The sequence below is a fragment of the Dermochelys coriacea genome, chromosome 5, assembly GCF_009764565.3.
Source record: "Dermochelys coriacea isolate rDerCor1 chromosome 5, rDerCor1.pri.v4, whole genome shotgun sequence".
Lineage (NCBI taxonomy): Eukaryota > Metazoa > Chordata > Testudines > Dermochelyidae > Dermochelys > Dermochelys coriacea.
The window spans coordinates 135,697,244-135,717,037 of record NC_050072.1 but is presented as its reverse complement, the minus strand read 5'-3'; positions in this window follow the sequence as shown (position 1 = coordinate 135,717,037).

The following is a 19,794-nucleotide window of genomic DNA, read 5'->3' as shown; positions in this document are numbered from 1 at the left end:
CTAAAGAATGGTACAGAGAGACAGATTGTCCCTAGCATTTGCAAGGGCCTAGGGAGGAATTATGGGGGACACAAAGAGACTGCTCCTTTCATGCACCATTGGGGCAAGTGTCCTCCAAAGAAACAGAATCACGAACTCACTGCCTTTGTGAAGACCACGCTTGAGAGAATAGGCTGCCCCTCCTACAGGAAGCTGCTTCAACCATCAAAGACTCTGGATGGCACCAGAGCACATATCCAGCAGCAGTGGGTTTAGGGAAGGATTTTGGCAAGATCCCTGAGGCACATTCCCATCCCAGGCTCTATGGGACAGAATGGAGCCACACGACCCTCTGAATGGCAGCGCCTAAATATCCAGTCTAGCCCAGTGAGAGTGACACATTCTGTATTCCATCTTATGGGGACTTACCCTCTAGTCATCCTCTCCTCATTGCTTTCCCTCATCTAGTAGGAGAGTCTTTGGGAGGGAACATGCACGATCTGATTTTTGTGCCTGGAAAATAGACTAGTCAGCACGTCAATTTGACAATTTTTTCTTTCATGACTTAATTATCATCACACAATGCTGCATCCCGTCACATATCGAGACTAAAAGACGAAATGTCGAAAATGTTTATGAACTGACTGACCAAAAGACTTTGGCTTGGGTCAACTGAAACATTTTGTTTTGATAATTTCAACATGTGGCATTTCAATTTTGACCTTTTCCCCTTTTAACCATTTTAGGCTACATTTACTAAAATTTCAAAATAAAAAGTCATTTTGACTCAAAAAACTGAAACTTTATATATCAAAAATGTCAAAATGTTCCGATTCAACAATTTTGAAACTTTTCTCCCAAAAATTATTTTTTAGTTTGGAGATGTCTCTGAACCAGCCCTACTTCATGAGCCGTCTCAGTTTTGACAAATCAAGATTTTTTTGGTGTGTGTGTGTCTCTGTGTGTGTGAAAAAGTTTGTTGAAAAACTCCTAACAAGCTGTAGCTCTACGCTCCAAATTTTGAAATTGAGAAAATTTTGGAAAAAAGAAAAATTATGATTCTCCTCCTCTTCCCGTCTTTTGAGCAGCTCTAATCAGTAGGTTCTCAGCATTTGTGGACTCACATAAAGGCAGTGATCAGAACCATCTTGTCTGGGCCAGAGGCACACTCAGATCATTTCTCTGGCAGAGGCAGAGAAATTTCATGTCCTAAAAAGAAGGGACTTCTAAGTAAAGAGAGAAGCCTTTTTTAAAACCAAAACGCCTCTGAGACCTGTTCAGATAGATTGGCTGAAGAACCTGAAGTTTGTGGTGATACAATGAAAGATGAGTAACGTATGGGTGGTGAAGTACCCTTCTATTCAGAAGTAACTAAAGAATTAATGTGATCGTTGGATGCATAAACAGGGGAATCTCGAGTAGGAGTAGAGAGGTTATTCTATCTCTGTATTTGGTATAGGCCACTGCCGCTGGAATACTGTGTTCAGTTCTGGTGTCCACGATTCAAGAAGGATGTTGACAAACTGGAGAGTGCTTAGAGAAGAACCAAGAGAATGGTTCAAGGATTGGAATACATGCCTTATAGAGGTAGACTCAAGAAGCTCAATCTATTTAGCTTAACAAACAGAAGAATAAGGGTTGACCAAGATGCTCAAGCCATACTTGGGGCAGCTAGACCCTGCACCATGCATGCTGCTGTAGCTATTCTATTTTTAGCATGCTAAGTCAATCAGAGCTAGCAAAAGTATGTTTCCTCAAGCTGGGAATCACACCCCTAGCTTAAAGTGTAGACATACCCTATATGTAACTACACAAGACACATATTTGATAAAAACTCTTCAGCCTAGTAGACAAAGGTGTAACAAGATCCATGGCCGGAAGCTGACTAAGACAAATTCAGACTGGAAACAAGGGATGTATTTTTAGCAGTGTGGGTAACTAACCATTGGAAAACTTACCAATGTTCATGGTGGACTCTGCATAATTGGTAATTGTAAAATCAAGAGTGGATTTTTTTTTCTGTGAGATATGCTCTGTTCAAACCGGAGAAAATTCTGGGAAGTCCTGTACCTGTGCTATACAGGAGATCAGACTAGATGATCTCAGTGGTCCCTTTTGGCATTGGAATTCATGAATCTATGACCCCGGGTGCCTCCATGCTGAGACACAGTATGGCTAAATTCTGCCTTTAGACCTGCTACCTACAAGGTCTACTTACCCCAGTGCAATGTCATTGACTTCCCTGGGGTTGGATGGGGCCCAAGTCAGCACAAAATATCCAACTGGAACTGACTTTTCATAAAAAGTTCAGTTTGCCTCCAGATAAAGGAGAAAGCAAATTATTTTTAAAAGACTGGAGATTGTTGAATCTGGTTTTAAATAAGTTTATTTTGGAATGAAGAACATGAGAAAAAAGTACTGTCTTGTGATATTTCACTATCATCACATCATAAATCAGAAAACTTGGAAGCAGCTCTTCCATTTTTATATGTAAAAAAATCAAACAATTTTATGGATTAATTACTGAAGCTAAGATGCTGCTTGAATGCACGTGAACCATGCCAAAGGCACAAATGTTCTGATCATGTACATTTTTCTGAGCTCATGATGTGCTGCCAGTTAAGGCATTTTTACAGTCTTTTTCTTTTTTTTTTTTTATAAAAGAGAGGCTGATACAAATGGAAAATTGTTGTACGGAGTGATATTTGAAACAGCAATGTTGAGAACAAAGCGATAGAGAAGAGACAGTTGTGTCTTTTGCCTTGTGCAGAAAATCCAACTAAATGACAGTGAAATCAAACAAGAAATAAAACAAAGGTTCATTTACATTATGGGTGAAGTTTCTCAGTTAACCAGAGTGCAAAGCTACACTTTTTATTACCCAGCTAAATGCCTGCTTTGGTAAACATGGGTGAAACTGATTCTAGTACATATGGAATCAGATCTTCAGTCCCTGCTAAGATCTATTTGCAAGGGGATCTTAAACCGGCACAAAGAGGGCTGATGAGGAGTCACCTAATACAGAAGAATCCTGTGTTTGCATAAAGTCATTATACCCAGCTTTACATGAGCTCCTCCTAGATCTTCCATGACAGTAGAAACGTGTCTGCCAGGTGGAGGTGGGGCATGAACATTTTGGGGCAGGAAGAGAACGTGATGGGAAATCTCGTACCAATCTCACACTGGAGGAACAGCTCCTAGAGACCTATTCAAGCCCATACAATTTAGAGCAGCTCTGTGACTGCTTGAATGGCAAGATTTGGTCCCAGTGATTGTCATGGTATCTTGTCTCTGCTCCCAGATCACAACCTAATCCCCTTCCAAAATCCTGAATAGATAGTAGAACTAACACAGTCAATGTACTGCTGTTCTCCCAGTACAGTCCTCCCCTCTGTTTTCATGGCTAATGTAGAAAAGCATAATTTTTTAAATATGACTAACAGGTTTTTGTCACAGTAGTTCCTGATGCTTTGGAGCACTGAGTGCACCAGCAGGCAACAGTATTCAACAACTCCAGCCACATACAGCACATGATCTATCTGAGGGGTTTATACTGCTTTCCATTCCTGTAGTATCGAAGCCCTCTGAGAAATCAGGTTGCTTTTAAATTGGTTAACAATGAAGCACATTTCCTTGCAGTCAGTCCCTATCTCCCATGAAAGATAGGGATGGGTCAGCATGGGGGAAAGTCCTACTGATAGCCATACAGTTACCAATATACATTTCTTTTAAAACTCTGGATATGGGAATGCTTAGTCATGACTAGAGCTGAGTGAATAATTTGAGTTTTCAGTAAAAAAAATTGTTTAGGTCAAACAAAATATTGTGTTCAACTTGAAATGATTTTTTGTTTCATTTTTGTTTCTTTACCCCTCTTTGTTTTTTAAAAATAAATCTAACTACATTGCTAAATGAAACTAAGGACTTGTCTATGCTGCCCACTGTTCAGATTACTGGGATGCAAACAGCAGTATATGCCAAAGTGCGGCACTAAAACTTCCCCATGTGGATACCGTGGGTGCGAAATAAACGGTTCCTAGTTTGTGTTAGCATAGTCCTCCTCCTGCAGCAACCATGCAAGGGGGGGGAGGGAAGGGTGGCTACAACACAGTATTTTGGTGCATACTGCTATTCACAGCCTATAGTCCAAAGTGCGGGGATAATGCCTCATTTTAAACTAGCAAAATAAAACTTTTTGCCTTTCAATTTTCTTTTCATTTCTTTTCAATCTCAATTTTTGAATAGTTCCAATGGACCTGTAACTGCAATTTTGGTGAACAAACTATTAATCCAAAATATTTCACCCAGCTCAACTCATGACTTTGAAGGGATTACCACACAAATCCTTGTAGCAGCCCAGGCCATGCTCTTGTTTCACAGGTTGCATCTAATACCCATGAATGCTTGACACAGTTAACTGCAGTCCCTTAAACAGAGTTCAGTTACACAGCAAAATACTGGATACTGATCTGTACTAAGTTTAGCTTGCAATTTGGAAGACAGTCTAACAGTAAATGCAGATTATTCTTTATACATAATAATTTACTTACCATTTGTCTACCTCCAAGTGTGGACTCTGGATTACTGACCTCCAGTTGTAACTAGCTACCATTTCTAACCCAAGATACTGGGACAATGCTAGAATTATAACTTGAGATACCTTTACTGCCAAGATCAGCTCATACAAACTATGAGGGTGATCCTGATCCTTGAAATTAGTGCCCCTAAATTACCTTCTCACCCCTAGAGATGGTCCCTTCAGAACACAGTCAAGGACCATTTGTTATGAGAAAGCTAATGTTCAAACTCTGCTATGTACCTGTTCTGTGAATGAAACAGACAGTGTCATTCTCTGCATTACCAACCCCAAACATTCAAAAACCAGGAATCAGGTTCCAAAATATCATGAGACTAGTTTAAAGCTCATGGGATCTGTCTTATTTTTTGAGCTTTTCTCCATAACCATGGAGCAATTGTGTTAAATGAAAGCTTTGAGCAGAGGGTTGGACTAGATGACCTCCTGAGGTCCCTTCCAACTCTGATATTCTATGATTCTATTATTTTCACATGATTCCAGGACCAGGGGCTTTAACAAAAGCATAAAATATTGGGAGACGCAATAAAAATCAAGAAAATTGGCAACTGTGCATTCTTCAGTGCTATTAATTCAGCACCATGTCTGGGAACTAAACTTTGCTTTAAGAAAGAAAATTAATTGTACAAGATTTAACTCATTCTTCCCCCACCCCCCAAATACAGTGGAACAGCCTGTCATATTTACAATATTTTTCTCTTGAGCTTCTCCAGTCAAAACATGAAAACATAATGAGATAGAATTGTCCTCATCTGGAGCAAGCTGCGAATAGTGGTAAAGAGTGTACTATGTTGGGCTGGGGATGTTGTTTGCAACTCTGCTTAGAAAGCATTTAGGTACAGGAGGAGCCCTATAACACAATTTCTCTCCTGGAAGTTTGCTTTTTCCCTAAAAGGAAAGTTCTAAGCACAAATGTTAACCACAAGTTTGAACAATTATAAAAGGAATTGAATTCATTTAAATATTACAGATGGAGATAAATATTAACTTGGCTAGAAATTATCAGATGACATGTATCCTGTATTGCTTCTTCGTAATCACTTTCTACTTCTGAACAGAGATAAGTATTCAAAGCCAGTGGCTGTCCATTCAATTACCTGCGTTTCTCAAGCCAAAGTCCTTATTCCCTCTTCTTGAAAACCCTACCCTGACAAAGTGCTCTAATAAACCCAGAGTAATAGAAGGTGCATAATTAAACATTGTTACTGCTCTTGAGCTGCGCTTCTCCCACCCTAAATCATCCAATTGTACTGTTTTACAAGCCAAATGTGTGTCAGTTTGAGGCCATTAAACCCCCAAATCCCTTCCCACATTCCTGCCTTTTTTGTTACCCAATGTTTATTGCAGATAGACCTCAAAGATTTACCTAGATTTTTTAAGATTTTTTAAAATTTTTTACACGAAAATAGATTCTGTAAATATATAAATTTGATCCTTAACTGAAACCTCAACAAAACTGGAGTTTCTGCAGTTTTATTTAGCTTTCCTGATTTTTAACAAAGTCTAGATTCTTTCCACTGTAATCTGACATCAGATATTTTGAGGGACAGACACGCAGAACATGGGGCTGAGTTCTGCTGTTATTTCCACAGGAGGAGCTCTCACTAAAGTCAATAAGAGCTGAGTCCTGAGAAGAAATGAGAGAAGAAATAGACCCCTCTGGTCAAGTTCACCCCTAGTGGAACTTCATGGAAGTCAATTGAGTTGTTTCAGGAGTGAGTGTGGCCTCTAATGTCCATTACACAGTATGTTGTGTACTTGTTTTCAGGACTGGAAAACAACAGTCCAGACAGGAATAAATGCAAATGAAAAGTATTGAAAGTTTGCTAGGGATGCAGGGATTTTTTTTTTTTAAATCTTGCTCAGCTAGTGTGGAAAAATGCTAACACTCTTCAGGGATATGAAGGTGTCATTTAGTGTAAGATGGCTGCTGCTACTTCAGTTATCTAACAGAACAAAAGGGGGTCAGTCAAGCCCTATTTGTAGTGGGGCTTAAAGTGCTGCCTGTGGGTATGTCCCCTGTAATAACAGGTGTGACTGCAGTTCATGTAGCCATACCTGAGCTACCTTTAAGCTAGCTAGCTTGGGTACTAGTAATAGTGAAGCTATGGCAGAGCAGGCTTCAGCATGAGCTGCTCAAGTAGATTAAAGCTCGCATGGGTACGTAACATGAGCTGCAATCAAACCACATGATTGCAGTGCAGACACATCCTTTGCCTTGTGCTGGCTTTCTGTACAGAGATGAATTTCACTCATTTCCAGCAGGCACAAGTAGCTGCATTTTATTGTTCTACCTTGGCAACTGTGATAGCCCATTTTAGGCAACTAATATGTGGCCAGATTTTCAAAAGAGCTGGTGGATGCTAAACTGTTTTGGAAATCTGACTTTCAGTGTTAAAATGGGAACTGCTGGGCCCTTTGGAAACTCTGACCTCTTAATTTGCCTGTCTAAATGAGATCTCAGCTCTTTTAAAATGCTGGGTGGGCACTGCCGGGTACTTAAAAGTCTGGCCCCAAGGGATTATTCCAGATGTGTACTTTAGTAATGTGCAAAGTCTATTCCTACAGTGGGCTCCAAAGCAGCACCAGGAGAATTCCAGCTTATCAGCTTCAATAACACAGTACCCAGGGGCTCTTTTAAAATTAACCTTAAATAATGAGCACATGTGGAGCTAAGGCAAGTTGTAGTGACCTAGCTGCAATTTTGACCCAGAGTTGTCATCACTGGAAGTGTGATATTAGTGTGATATAGGAATGGCAGGTGAGTCCTGACAAACAGTTGTGTAAAAGAGATGTTTAGTATTCACATCTAAGGATACTATTCTGTTCTTTTCTTTTTAGAAACAATTATTAGTTAATACATTTCAGATTGACTTTTCTCTTCCCCTCATCAAGAATGAAATCAGCATGTGTGCATCTGTATCCCAAGAGTGATTATGTTAGATTTATTGGATAACCCATAAAAACCCATATGATCAAAAGGATAAAGGAGAAATAATTTTCCAAGCTCTGCTGAAAAGATTTTTTTTGGTTTTTATTGAAAGCCTTAGCACAACATCAACATACAGACAACTGGGCATGTCAGTTAGTATTGCAGATTCCTACAAAGATTGTGCTTGATAATTAAGATTTTTTTTTGGCGAGGGGAGGGTGAACATTGGGGATTTAGTTACTATTTTGTTACAAATATTTATTTATTTTAGCACTTTGCTAAAAGGAAAATAAATCTTCATCTTTACTGCAGTAACCATGGTGATGTGCACAATAATGGTCCAACAGAGGAAATAAGAAGCATACATTCTCTGAACAGCTTTCATACATTCCCCATGTTCTATTACAGCATTAAACGAAAATATCAAATGTAGAAGTGGTCAGTGGAAGGAGGAAAAAGCTCCCTCCCATTCAGATTCAACTCCACATCCAGCCTCCTAAACCAACAAGCTTCTCTTTAACCTAAAGCACCTTCCAGATATCCACACATCCCTGCAACCAGCACATCCTTACAACTGACAGATCCATCTCGGCCAGTGTTATTGCATGTCAGTCATTTTACATTTTCATCTATCCTAGGATCCTCTAGAGCAGTGGTCCTCAAAGCCAGTCCATCACTTGTTGAGGGAAAGCTCCTGGCAGGCCGAACCGGTTTGTTTACCTGCTGTGTCCGCAGGTTTGGCCGATCGTGGCTCCCACTGGCCGCGGTTCACTGCTCCAGGCCAATGGGGGCTGCGAGAAGCAGCATGGGCCAAGGGACGTGCTGGCCGTCCTTCCCGCAGCCCCCATTGGCCTGCAGCGGCGTACCGCAGCCGATGCATCCGATGAAGTGAGCTGTAGCTCACGAAAGCTTATGCTCTAATAAATTTGTTAGTCTCTAAGGTGCCACAAGTCCTCCTTTTCTTTTTGCGAATACAGACTAAAACGGCTGCTACTCTGAAACCATTCCTTTAGTGTGTCTCTCTTACCTATCCTAAACACTCCCTCCCTTCCCCAGAATTAGGGCTAATACATTCATGTTTATTTTGGATGGCTTATTAAATTCCCAGGTATGAACAATCGCTTTGCATCATGCACTTTTCTGATGTCACTTTCTTGTTATGTATTTGCCTAATGTGATTTTCTGATTTTGACATCAATATTGAATAATAATAACGTGCAAACACATTTTTTACAAGCCTTTCATAGGTCTCCATGACTTATATCATGGAATGAATGAAGCAAGTGCCGACAATTAGTTGCAATAATGGAAGAATATCTGCTGTAACTTGCACTCATCAAAATTAAAGGCGGAAAAGGCCAGCAGTATTAGGTCATCTTGCCAGTGCAAGAGCATTCCTTGTATGGTAATTACACAGCTTTTCCTTTGGCTTCAAAACAAATCCTTCTAGATGGCATTTCATTCTGTGGCAAACTCGGCTGCCTTTAGGTCTCTCACAGGTTTGCCACATACAGAACCATCTCTTAACATGTGATGTAATTGCTTGTTCTTAGGAATGAGGTACATATTATTTCCTTGATGGGAGGAGGGGAGTGAAATTCAGCTTGCATTAAGAAGATGAGAAGATGCTCCTGAGGGAAAGCATTGTTCATATACCATGAATTTAGCAAACTTTTTGACATTACATTTTCCATCGGCAATTCATTAGGTGGTGCTCTTTTCTCTGAGCCAGTACTGATCCTATGTCCCAGAACTGTATAAAGGGGTACAATGTGCTGGAGGTGCTGTCTTGCCAAGGAAATTTAAAACTAAGGCTCTGACTACTTCTTGTCACTAGGACTGAGATTTCCAATGAGGCTTTAAGGGATTTGAGTGCCCAATCCCTAAATCCCTAAAGGGGCTTTGAAAATCTCAATCCTACTGACCAGAAGTGTTCGGAACCTTGAACTGAATCCCATCAGAAAGGCATCACTACTAGCAGTACTGATCTCCTGGAATTTTTCATAAGAGTTATAATAGTTATACTTTGCATTCATGGACCACCACAAAGAAGAATTTTTGGACAAATGAACCACAAAACCAGTGAAATACCTGAAATACATCAAATATATTTTCATCCTCTGGACAGATGACTTAAACCACCACCCATCCATTAAACTCTTTCTGGAACACTCCCACACTAGCATCAACTTCCTGGATACCACAATTAGCTTTGACAATGGAACCCTACAAACAACTCTACAAGAAACCCCTGGATCACCACACCTTCCTTCATAGATCCTGTAACCACACTAAGAAATCTATTATTTGCAGCCAGGCATGCAGATACTGTAGACTATGCTTTGAGGAGAAAGTCTGGGGTATATGTACTCTTTAACATACTCAAAACTGCCTTCACCAAACAAGGACAGTAGATTTCATCACGGAACGACTCATCCAACTATCCCAAGAGAATCTTTTCAATACAGAAATAACCCCCCCTCCAACTACACACCCCTAGTTGTCAGCTACCACCCCATCTAGAGTACATATGGGGTATCATTAAACAACTACAAATTAATGGGGACCCCATCCTGAAAGAAATCTTTCCTGAATCCCCTCTTCCAGCCTTCAAACACCCCCCTAACCTCTCCAAACTCATGATCAGATGAAGCTCCTCACAGACCATACCAACTCAAAGCAGCAACAGACCTGGCCAGAAAAACAGATGCAAAACCTGCAGACAGATCTCCACTGCTACAATGAACAACACCCACCACAGCATACCTTTCAAAATCCATGGGTCCTACACATGCCTGTCATAACATGTGGTGTATCTGTTCCCATGCGCTAAGTGCCCCAACAACAACTATAACAACGAGGAGTCCAGTGGCACCTGAAAGATTAACAGCTTTATTTGGGCGTAAGCTTTTGTGGGTAAAAAACCCACTTCTTCAGATGCATGGAATGAAGATGACAGATACAGGCATAAATATATATTGGCAGATGAAGAGAAGGGAGTTACCTTACAAGTATCTGTAATTGCCTGTATCTGTCATTTTCACTCCATGCATCTGAAGAAGTGGGGTTTTTTACCCACGAAAGCTTATGCCCAAATAAATCTGTTAGTCTTTAAGGTGCCACTGGACTCCTTGTTGTTTTTGTGGATACAGACTAACACAGCTATCCCTCAGATACTTAACAACAACTATGTGGGTGAAGCCAGAGAATCACTACACTCTCAAATGAAGTCAGCCAGGAAAAATGACAAAAAAGACAAAAACATCCTATCACCTGTCGGTGAACACTTTTTACAAATACCAGAGGGGTAGCTGTGTTAGTCTGTATCCACAAAAACAATGAGGAATCTGGTGGCACCTTAAAGACTAACAGATTTATTTGGGCATAAGCTTTCGTGGGTAAAAACCCCACTTCTTCAGATGCAACTTTTTACAAAGTAACTACTCTATATTTGACCTATTAGTCCTTATGTGCAAAGGAAACCTGCACAACACTTTCAAAAGATGGGCTTGGGAGCTTAAATTCATAACTTTGCGAGACACTAAAAATCATGGTCTTAATAAAGACACTGGATTTATGTTTTAGTACAATAATCTGTAACTCCCTAACCCCCTTTTTGTCCTATGACTACAGGGATGTTAATGGGCCACTCTGCCTTGAGTAGTCCCTTAGAATATGTGACATGTTCAGAGTGGTAGCGGTGTTAGTCTGTATCAGTAAAAACAATGACAAGGGTCCCTTCTTGTGAACTGTTGAGAATAGGCCACTTCCACCTTAATTGAATTGGCCTTGTGAGCACTGATTGCCCACTTGGTAAGGCAACTCCCATCTTTTCATGTGCTGTGTATTTAAACCTACTACTATGTTTTCCACTCCATGCATCTGATGAAGTGGGTTTTAGCCCCTGAAAGCTTATGCCCAAATAAATTTGTTAGTCTCTAAGGTGCCACAAGGACTCCTTGTTGTTTTTTTTAGAATATGTGCTAGCTACTTAGGCTAAATTTTCTGTTCAACCTTGTATTTTTCTGTGACACTGAATTCCTTTCCCCAGACCTGAGGAAGAGCACTGTGTAACTCAAAAGCTTGTCTCTCTCACCAACGGAAATTGGTCCAATAAAAGCTATTACCTCATCCACCTTGTCTCTGTAATAATACTTGGTATTTATCATCTGGATACCAAATGGGAAAACTGAAGGACACAGAGTTGCAGTGATTTGCCCTAGACTATACCTTGAGTTGACGGAAGAGCCACAAATAGAATGCAGGGCTCCTGACTCCCAGTGCTCTGATGATGAATTCATTCATGTTTGTGAGGTGTTGAGATAACACAGTGACCGGCACCATTAGAAAGCATATACACAAATAAAAAGAGAAGATGCTGCATGTTAGAAATGACAGTGAGTCTGGGAATCAAATTCAGCCCTGGTGTGTGTATCTTGATTGATTTCAGGGGAGTTACATGAGGGATGTGTAACTTACTCTGCAGAGCATTTGAGGAATGTAGGGCCTTGCACAGATTAGATCTCACTACCTGGCCTATAGGTTGTGTTTTCAGGGAAAATATTACATTATATTCCCACAAGAGAAAATGAAATCATAGCTGGGCCTGGTGGTGTATTATCTTTCCTTTAATAACCCCTCTCATATCTTACCCAATGGTAAATTAGGTCATTAATTCTTCACTTTTCTAATCTCAATCAAAGGAAATGCCCTAACATTAGTAATAAAGCTCTCTTGGTGCAACAACTCGGTCATATGATGACTGAAATCCATACATCCTCCACCAGCTAGACTTAGAACATGTATCACACCAGGTGTTTGATAAATAGCAACTAATCTTCAGCGGAGGTCTATTCATAATTCCCTAGTGTTGTATTTAAACATAATATTTAAATATTCCTTAATAGTACTCTTAACTGTATGTGTATAATATATATTGTGTATAATATATATTAAATATTCACACATTGTGCATATACATATACATTTACATATACATATACAGGGCATGATTTTCTTCTTTCTTCTTGATTTTATAGCTATGTAACTCTGTTCAATGGCATCATTCTTCTAAAAAATGCATCCGATGAAGTGAGCTGTAGCTCACTAAAGCTTATGCTCAAATAAATTTGTTAGTCTCTAAGGTGCCACAAGACCTCCTTATCATTCTTCTAGTTTCCCAATCTCTAATGAGATTAGAATCTGATCTAGTATATATTTCCAAGTCAACTGGAATTAAGTTTGAGTGCACACCAGTAACTTGAGGGTAAAACCTGTCAGGATAATTCCCAAAGCAAGCATTACAAACTCAGAAAATTCAGAGTTAAGATTAAATTTAAAAGAAACCCAAATATGGAAAGGTATGGAAATGCACAGCTAGGGCACACAAAAAACCCTTAACTTTGTCCCATGGAATTATTATTAGTGTATAAATATTTGTAGCCCCAGATTAAATGATCACCTTGATCAATCGTTCCTTCAGCCCTCGTATAGATTGCACTGATCACAGCACTTCTTCCATTCTTCTCGTAACCTAGCCTTCCTTCTCCATGTGTGTCCATGTCTTTTCACAATAAAATCTTCCCATCTCTTTGGAGGTCAGCTGAGTGGTTGTTTCAGTTCCCATGGGTACCACTTGGCGACAGCTGCAGTCCATCAATTGTCAGTAAGGCTCGCTATATGCCCAGTCCATTGCACTTTACTATGCTTGCTCTCAACAACAATGTCCTGCACTCCACTCTGCTGTCTGATCACTTCATTGGGGACTCAGTCGCAGATTGAAATCCCAGAATTCTTCTTTCCATGCCATCTCTATGGCAGACAGTTGCTGCTCCTCTGTCTTCGTCAGCGCCCATGTTTTGCTGCCGTACAACATTGCTCGCAGTTGAGTTGAAGAGGCTGGTGTGTGTTGCCTTGTTAATTTTTCTTTGGAGGACATCCTTGACAGAATTGAATGTGCACCAACCTTCTTTTTTTTTTCACGAGAGTTCACCTTCCTGATTGTGGTGCTTGTTAATTTCTTGGCCCAAATAGACATAGTGCTCAACTTCTTCTATTTGTTCTCTCTTGATTGTTATTTGGGCTTTTGGCAAGGTATCGGACCACATACATTTAGTTTTGGAGTGGTTAATTTTCAGTCTGACTTGGCTGCTTTTTGTGTTGAGTTCTCGCAGAATTTTCTGTATTTGATAGTATTTTCGGCAATCAACATAATACCGTCCGCAAATCTGAAGTGGTTTAACTGCTCGTCATTGATGTTGATTCCACCCTTCCAATTCATCTGCCTGATTACCATTTCGAGGCAGGCTATGAAGAGTTTTGGTGAAATCGTGTCTCCTTGTTTCACGACCTTTCTTAACTGGGATGTGGGGGGAGGGGGGAATCAAATAAAGTTATATCTGTAGCGCAGTCAGAATTTGCTTCATTTAATAGTTTGATATAGTTTGTGTCAATGCCCTGCTCTGCAAGAGTTTCAACGCTGCATTGATCTCTACACTGTCAAATGCTTTTTCATAGTCGATGAAGGCAATACAAAAAGGGAATTTGTATTCCCTGGAACATTCCAATAGCTGGTTTATAGTGAAAATATGGTCCATTGTGCTGAAATTCCTTCAAAAGTCTGCCTGCTCTGTCAGCTGCTGCTCATCCAAATTCTGTGAGAGTCAGTTTGTTATTATTTTGGTGAACAGCTTGTAGACATGTGAGAGCAGGCATATTGGATGATAGTTCTTTAGATCTTCATGACTGCCCTTCTTTTACAGCAGAACAGTGTTGGACTCTGAAGACTGAGGGGGGATTTGATAGCTGCTTTCAACTACTTGAAAGGGGGTCCAAAGAGGATGGATCTAGACTATTCTCAGTGGTAGCAGATGACAGAACAAGGAGTAATGGTCTCAAGTTGCAGTGGGGGAGGTTTAGGTTGGATATTAGGAAAAAAATTTTCACTAGGAGGGTGGTGAAGCACTGGAATGTGTTATCTAGGGAGGTGGTGGAATCTCTATCCTTTGAGGTTTTTAAGGTCAGGCTTGACAAAGCCTTGGCTGGGATGATTTAGTTGGGGATTGGTCCTGCTTTGAGCAGGGAGTTGGACTAGATGACCTCCTGATGCACCTTCCAACCCTGATATTCTATGATTCTCTGACTCCTTCCAGCTAGATGGTATCTTCTGCATTTCCAAGTAATGGCTAAACCTCAGAGCAAGGGTTTCCCAGGGGTCTTGGCCTCCAGCTCTTATAATTTTGATTGTCAGTCCATCTTTACCTGGGGCTTTTCCTTCCTATATGGGTGAACTGCATGTCAAATTTCACTGACAAGGACTGGGAGTACATGCTTGTTGATCTGTTGAAGTGTTGGTACTGGGACATCTATCTGAGACATGAACAGTTTGGTGTTGAAATCTTTGCAGACCGCTTCCATCCCTGTTCTGTCAATTACTGGTTTTCCATCCCTGTTCTTCAGCACCATTATTGTTGCCCTTTTGCATTTTTTGAGGCTTATGAGATCTTCAGCTGTCTTTAAGAGCCTTTCATTTTGGTACTTCTTGAAGTCCTCCTTTAGTCTTCTTCTTATCAACTTGCAGAGGAGGGAGTACTCAAGTTTGTCACCATCATTTCGCTTCATATTCCTCCGCTTCTCTTGCAAGTTCCGCGTTTCCTCCCAGATTCTTACCTTCACTCTTTTGGTATTTCTTTCTTGGCTTATTTAATGCATTGTCTCAGTATACCAGTGAAGTTTTTATAATCCTCATCACAGTTATCTATAGGACTCCAGTCTTCCTTGGAAATGTTTGCTTTCAAGATTGCCTCATCGAATACTTTTGGCTGCTGTTTCTGATTTGCCATCTGTAGCGCTTTCTTCTCCACCTTTTCATTGAAGTTGAGTCATGCTCTGAGCAAGTGATTGTCACTACCAGCGTTAAATGATGGTACTACTGAGATGTCTTTTACAATGTGCTGTTTATCAATAAGAATATAGTCAATCTTGTTCTTGTTATTTGCATTGGGCACGACCCATGTCCACCTCCTCTTGGCCTTCTTCTTAAACCAGGTGCTACCAATGAACATTTCTTTTGTCTCTGCTAGAGTTGCCAGTCGCTCTCCTCGTGGATTCCATTCGCCGATGCTATACCTTCCAATGAATTTTTCACCTTCTGTCCCCCTTCCAACTTTGGCGTTGAAATTTCCATCACTATTGTATATGTGGATTTTTGAGTAAGGGTTTCCTTGAGCGCCTGATAGAATTCTTCCACATGGTCATCTTTGCTTGTGCTTATGGGAGCATAGATCTGAAGAATCTTGAGGGTGCTGTTCATCTGATGCGTGATGACTTGAACTTGCAGGATGATTTTTGAAGATCATTCTTTGTTGATGAGGAAGCTGATTTCTCCAACCATTCTCGCACCTTCTCCTTTTCCCAGCATGATGTTACTTTCATCTGTCCACTTCACTTCCATCTCCTTTCTTCATTGTTTCAGAGTAGCAGCCGTGTTAGTCTGTATCCGTAAAAAGAAAAGGAGGACTTGTGGCATCTTAGAGACTAACAAATTTATTAGAGCATAAGCTTTCGTGAGCTACAGCTCACTTCATCAGTATGCATCCGATGAAGTGAGCTGTAGCTCACAAAAGCTTATGCTTTAATAAATTTATTAGTCTCAAAGGTGCCACAAGTACTCCTTTTCTTTCTTCATTATGTTTCACTCAGACCAAGGATGTCACAGGCTGTCCTTGCCTTCTCCTCCATTAGATGGTTGATCAAATCATCTCTTGTCAGTGTTCTGCAGTTATAGATGCACACTGAGAGGGCAGTTCTTTTTCTGGCCCCTGAGATTCTTAACAGCCTCTCATTGACTGAACTCCCCACCACTGTAGTAGAATGGATCAAGGAGTGCACAAGGAGTTGGAGCCCATTTATTCAGATTGTTTTAGCCATTTCTTCATTCACCCCCTGGCTAAGCTGTCTGTGGTGCGTTTACCTCCGCAGCTTCGCTAGCACCCAGCCTCAGGAAGGAGGACAGCTATCCTCTCTCTGGGTTGGTCATCTGACACCTTAATAGCACTGTTGAACCTACTGAAGAATACACTCCACTGTCCTCACCATCACACAAGCCAGGCTGACTGCTGCACCACTTTGAAGTGCTCAGGTAGGATTTTGCAGCAAAATACATTAGACTTTTAAAATCATTTTCTACCCCTCATAGGTCACTGCATTAAGTCTATTGAAATCAATACTGTTTTCAGGCCTGACTCTCCATTGTTTTGTATATCGTGTAGTCACACAAGGTGGGTGAAGACAGGGGCACTGAAATGGGGGGGGGGGCAGGGGGCCATGGCCCTCCCACTTTTTGAAAGTGGACAGGCCTGGCACATCCACTTTTCACTTCAGTGGACCTGCTCCCTTTCCTCTGAGGTCCCACCCCCAAGCTTTAAAAGCTGCATGCTCCTGTTTTTTTCCCCCTTGGAGTCCGGCTGGGGAGCCCAGGCAGTTGTGGGAGCTGCACAGACAGTCCACCTGCCCACGGAGTTAGGGGCCCAAGAGCAGCCCTTGGCCCATGTCCCTGCCTGCTGGGCTCCCTGCCCAGGGCAGGTGGAGGTGGAGGGTCTGTGCTGGCTCCCCATAGTTGCCCACGCTGTTCTTACACCGACCCTGCTCCGGCTGAGGGGTGGGGCCTTGGAGTCACAGCCGGGTCATGGTAAGAGCTGCACAGGTGGCTGTGGGGAGCCATGCTGGACCCTCCACCTGCCCACAGTGCAGGGGGCGGAAAGCAGCCTCCGCCCATTTCCCTGTCCTCTGGGCTCCCACCCAGGCAGGTGGAGGGGATGCTGTGGCTCCCCACAGCTGCGTGGGCAGCTCTTACCATGGCTGGGCATTGGCTCTGAGGCCCTGCCCCTTGCCTGGAGCCAGGTTGGGGTAAGAGCTGAGTGGGCAGCTGTGGGGGAGCCTGTGTCCCTCCACCTGCCCTGGGTGGGGAGCACAGGTGGCGGGAATATGGGCAGGGGGCTGCTTTAGGCCTACTAGCTCCACTCCGGCTTCTGGCTTGGCCAGGGATGGGACCTCCAGTGGAAGAGGTTGGGTGGGGGTGGGGCTTCGGGGGAAGAGGCGGGGCCTTGGAGGAAAAGGAGGGGCTTCAGGGGGAAGGGGTGGGGGCAGGGCCTTGGGGTGAAGAGAAGGTGCCTTGGGAGGAAGGGGTGGGGTGGGGCCTCAGCCCCCCCCCCCACTCTTGGGAAGGCTCCACTGCCCCTGTGTGAAACGCTTTCTAACCAGAAGGGTATCATTTTACACGCATTTTGCACTTGAGTCAATGGCCATACAAGGCACAAAGCACTGGTGAACAGGGCATCTCTGTTACTTACATCAGTGAAACTAAAAAAAGCATTTGAACATACAGCATATAATGTTCATGAAAGGAATGATATTTATACTTAAGGCTGTGAGATGATCTCTAAATCCTAAACCCTCATTTTTCAGCTACTCATCACCTTCTCAAACATATTGCTTTTGGCCAAAACAATTCACCTGACTGGTTCCAGCCAAAAGATTATTTTCATTTGTTTGTTTGTTGAATTATAACTAGAATTCAAAAGTTAAAATCTGTTCCAGTGATCGCTAACATAATCTACCTAGGGGAAAAATAGTCACACACATTCAGATTACTAGCTTAAAGCTTTAAGCCTTAATGAATTTTTCAACAGATCCTGAAACACACCACACCACTTTCACTGAATGAAAACTAAATGCATCATCTTCGTAAATGAGTTTAAGTTAGTCACTCTGCAAACGTGCGTTGGCTTCCACGAGTCATTCTTCAAACATACACCAGCTTCCACCAGAGCAAAAGTCACACAACCGCGCACAGATACAGAGTCTATCCAGATCACAGCGGAAATAGATCCCATGGCAACAGAAATATAAACAAGGGTTCCCTCAGTGGGAATTCTGCTGGAATGCGTAATGCAATTTAGGTAACTGTTTGCAGGTTGTGGTTGGCAGTTGCTATGGAGACTGACAGCCAAGTAAGGGAAACCCTTCTGAGTGAGGTGCCAACAGCTGTTTACTCCTTTGTGCCTTACACGCAAGCATTTTTCCCTCACACCCTGCATGGGAGGCAGGAGGGCGGTCACAGGTGTGTGTTTGGATAAGCTGGGGAAGCACCAGAGTAAACTCCTTTTCTAAAAATATTCCTAACTGCAGTGTCCCTTGTTGACTTGGATTGAGTTTCAGTCTCATGCAGTTTGAACATACATTCCACACGAGGGGACAATAGCAACAGTGTTCTTTTGCAGGGTCGAAATCTCTCTGCACACATAATGCTCCATTATATCCCCTGCCAGTGCTTTGGAAAAGGGCACAGCATCTAGCTTTACCCTGAAATATCACATGGCTATGCTGGTCTTTTTAGCTCAGACTCTAACAGAACTTCACTGTTTGCACTACATTTCCATGATATACTGTAAATCAGCCCAGACAAACAGTCAACACCTGTAGGAACCTGGAAAAGGGCATATTTGAGAAGGTTCAACCCAGTACTAGATTCTTCAAAAAAGATTCCTAACAAAGCAAGCAGACATAATTCTAACTGTCTGATACTGTGAACAGCTTTCAGTCCTTTGGTGTTACTCACCGTGGACCATAGCCAGAAGGTTCCTCACTGCAGCAAATCCCAGTCAGCTCTTCTTGAAATTAATTAGGTGACCTGTTTTCACAGTTTAAGGGGATCACTTTCTTTATCATTGGTTTCAGAGTAGCAGCCATGTTAGTCTGTTTTCACAAAAAGAAAAGGAGTACTTGTGGCACCTTAGAGACTAACAAATAAATTTGTTTGTCTCTAAGGTGCCACAAGTACTCCTTTTCTTTTTTCTTTATCATTATTCCACAAACCTACCAAAGTGTAGGTTTCCCCTCGCAACCAGCCACACTGCTAAGATCAGAGTAGCAGCTGGGTTAGTCTGTATCAGCGAAAAGAACAGGGGTCCTTGTGGCACCTTAGAGACTGAGCTTACACCCAACTAAATGTGTTAGGATTTCTGCTTCTTCCTCTTTTTGATCAAGCTAGAAATACCACAACACTTCCTTTCCTGGTGGTATTTCAACACTTTTCCTTCTGATTTTGACTGAAACTTAAAATGCAGAGGAGCACAAGAAAAAAATAATGAAAACATAGTGACAAGATCAATTACTTTATAGAGCATCAAAATTAGTTCAGGAAATTTGGGAGAAGATTCAGCTGTATCTTCTCCCCACTCCTTCAAATGGGTTTGCTTAGCATTTTCTCTTACTCCTCCTCCCCAATTCA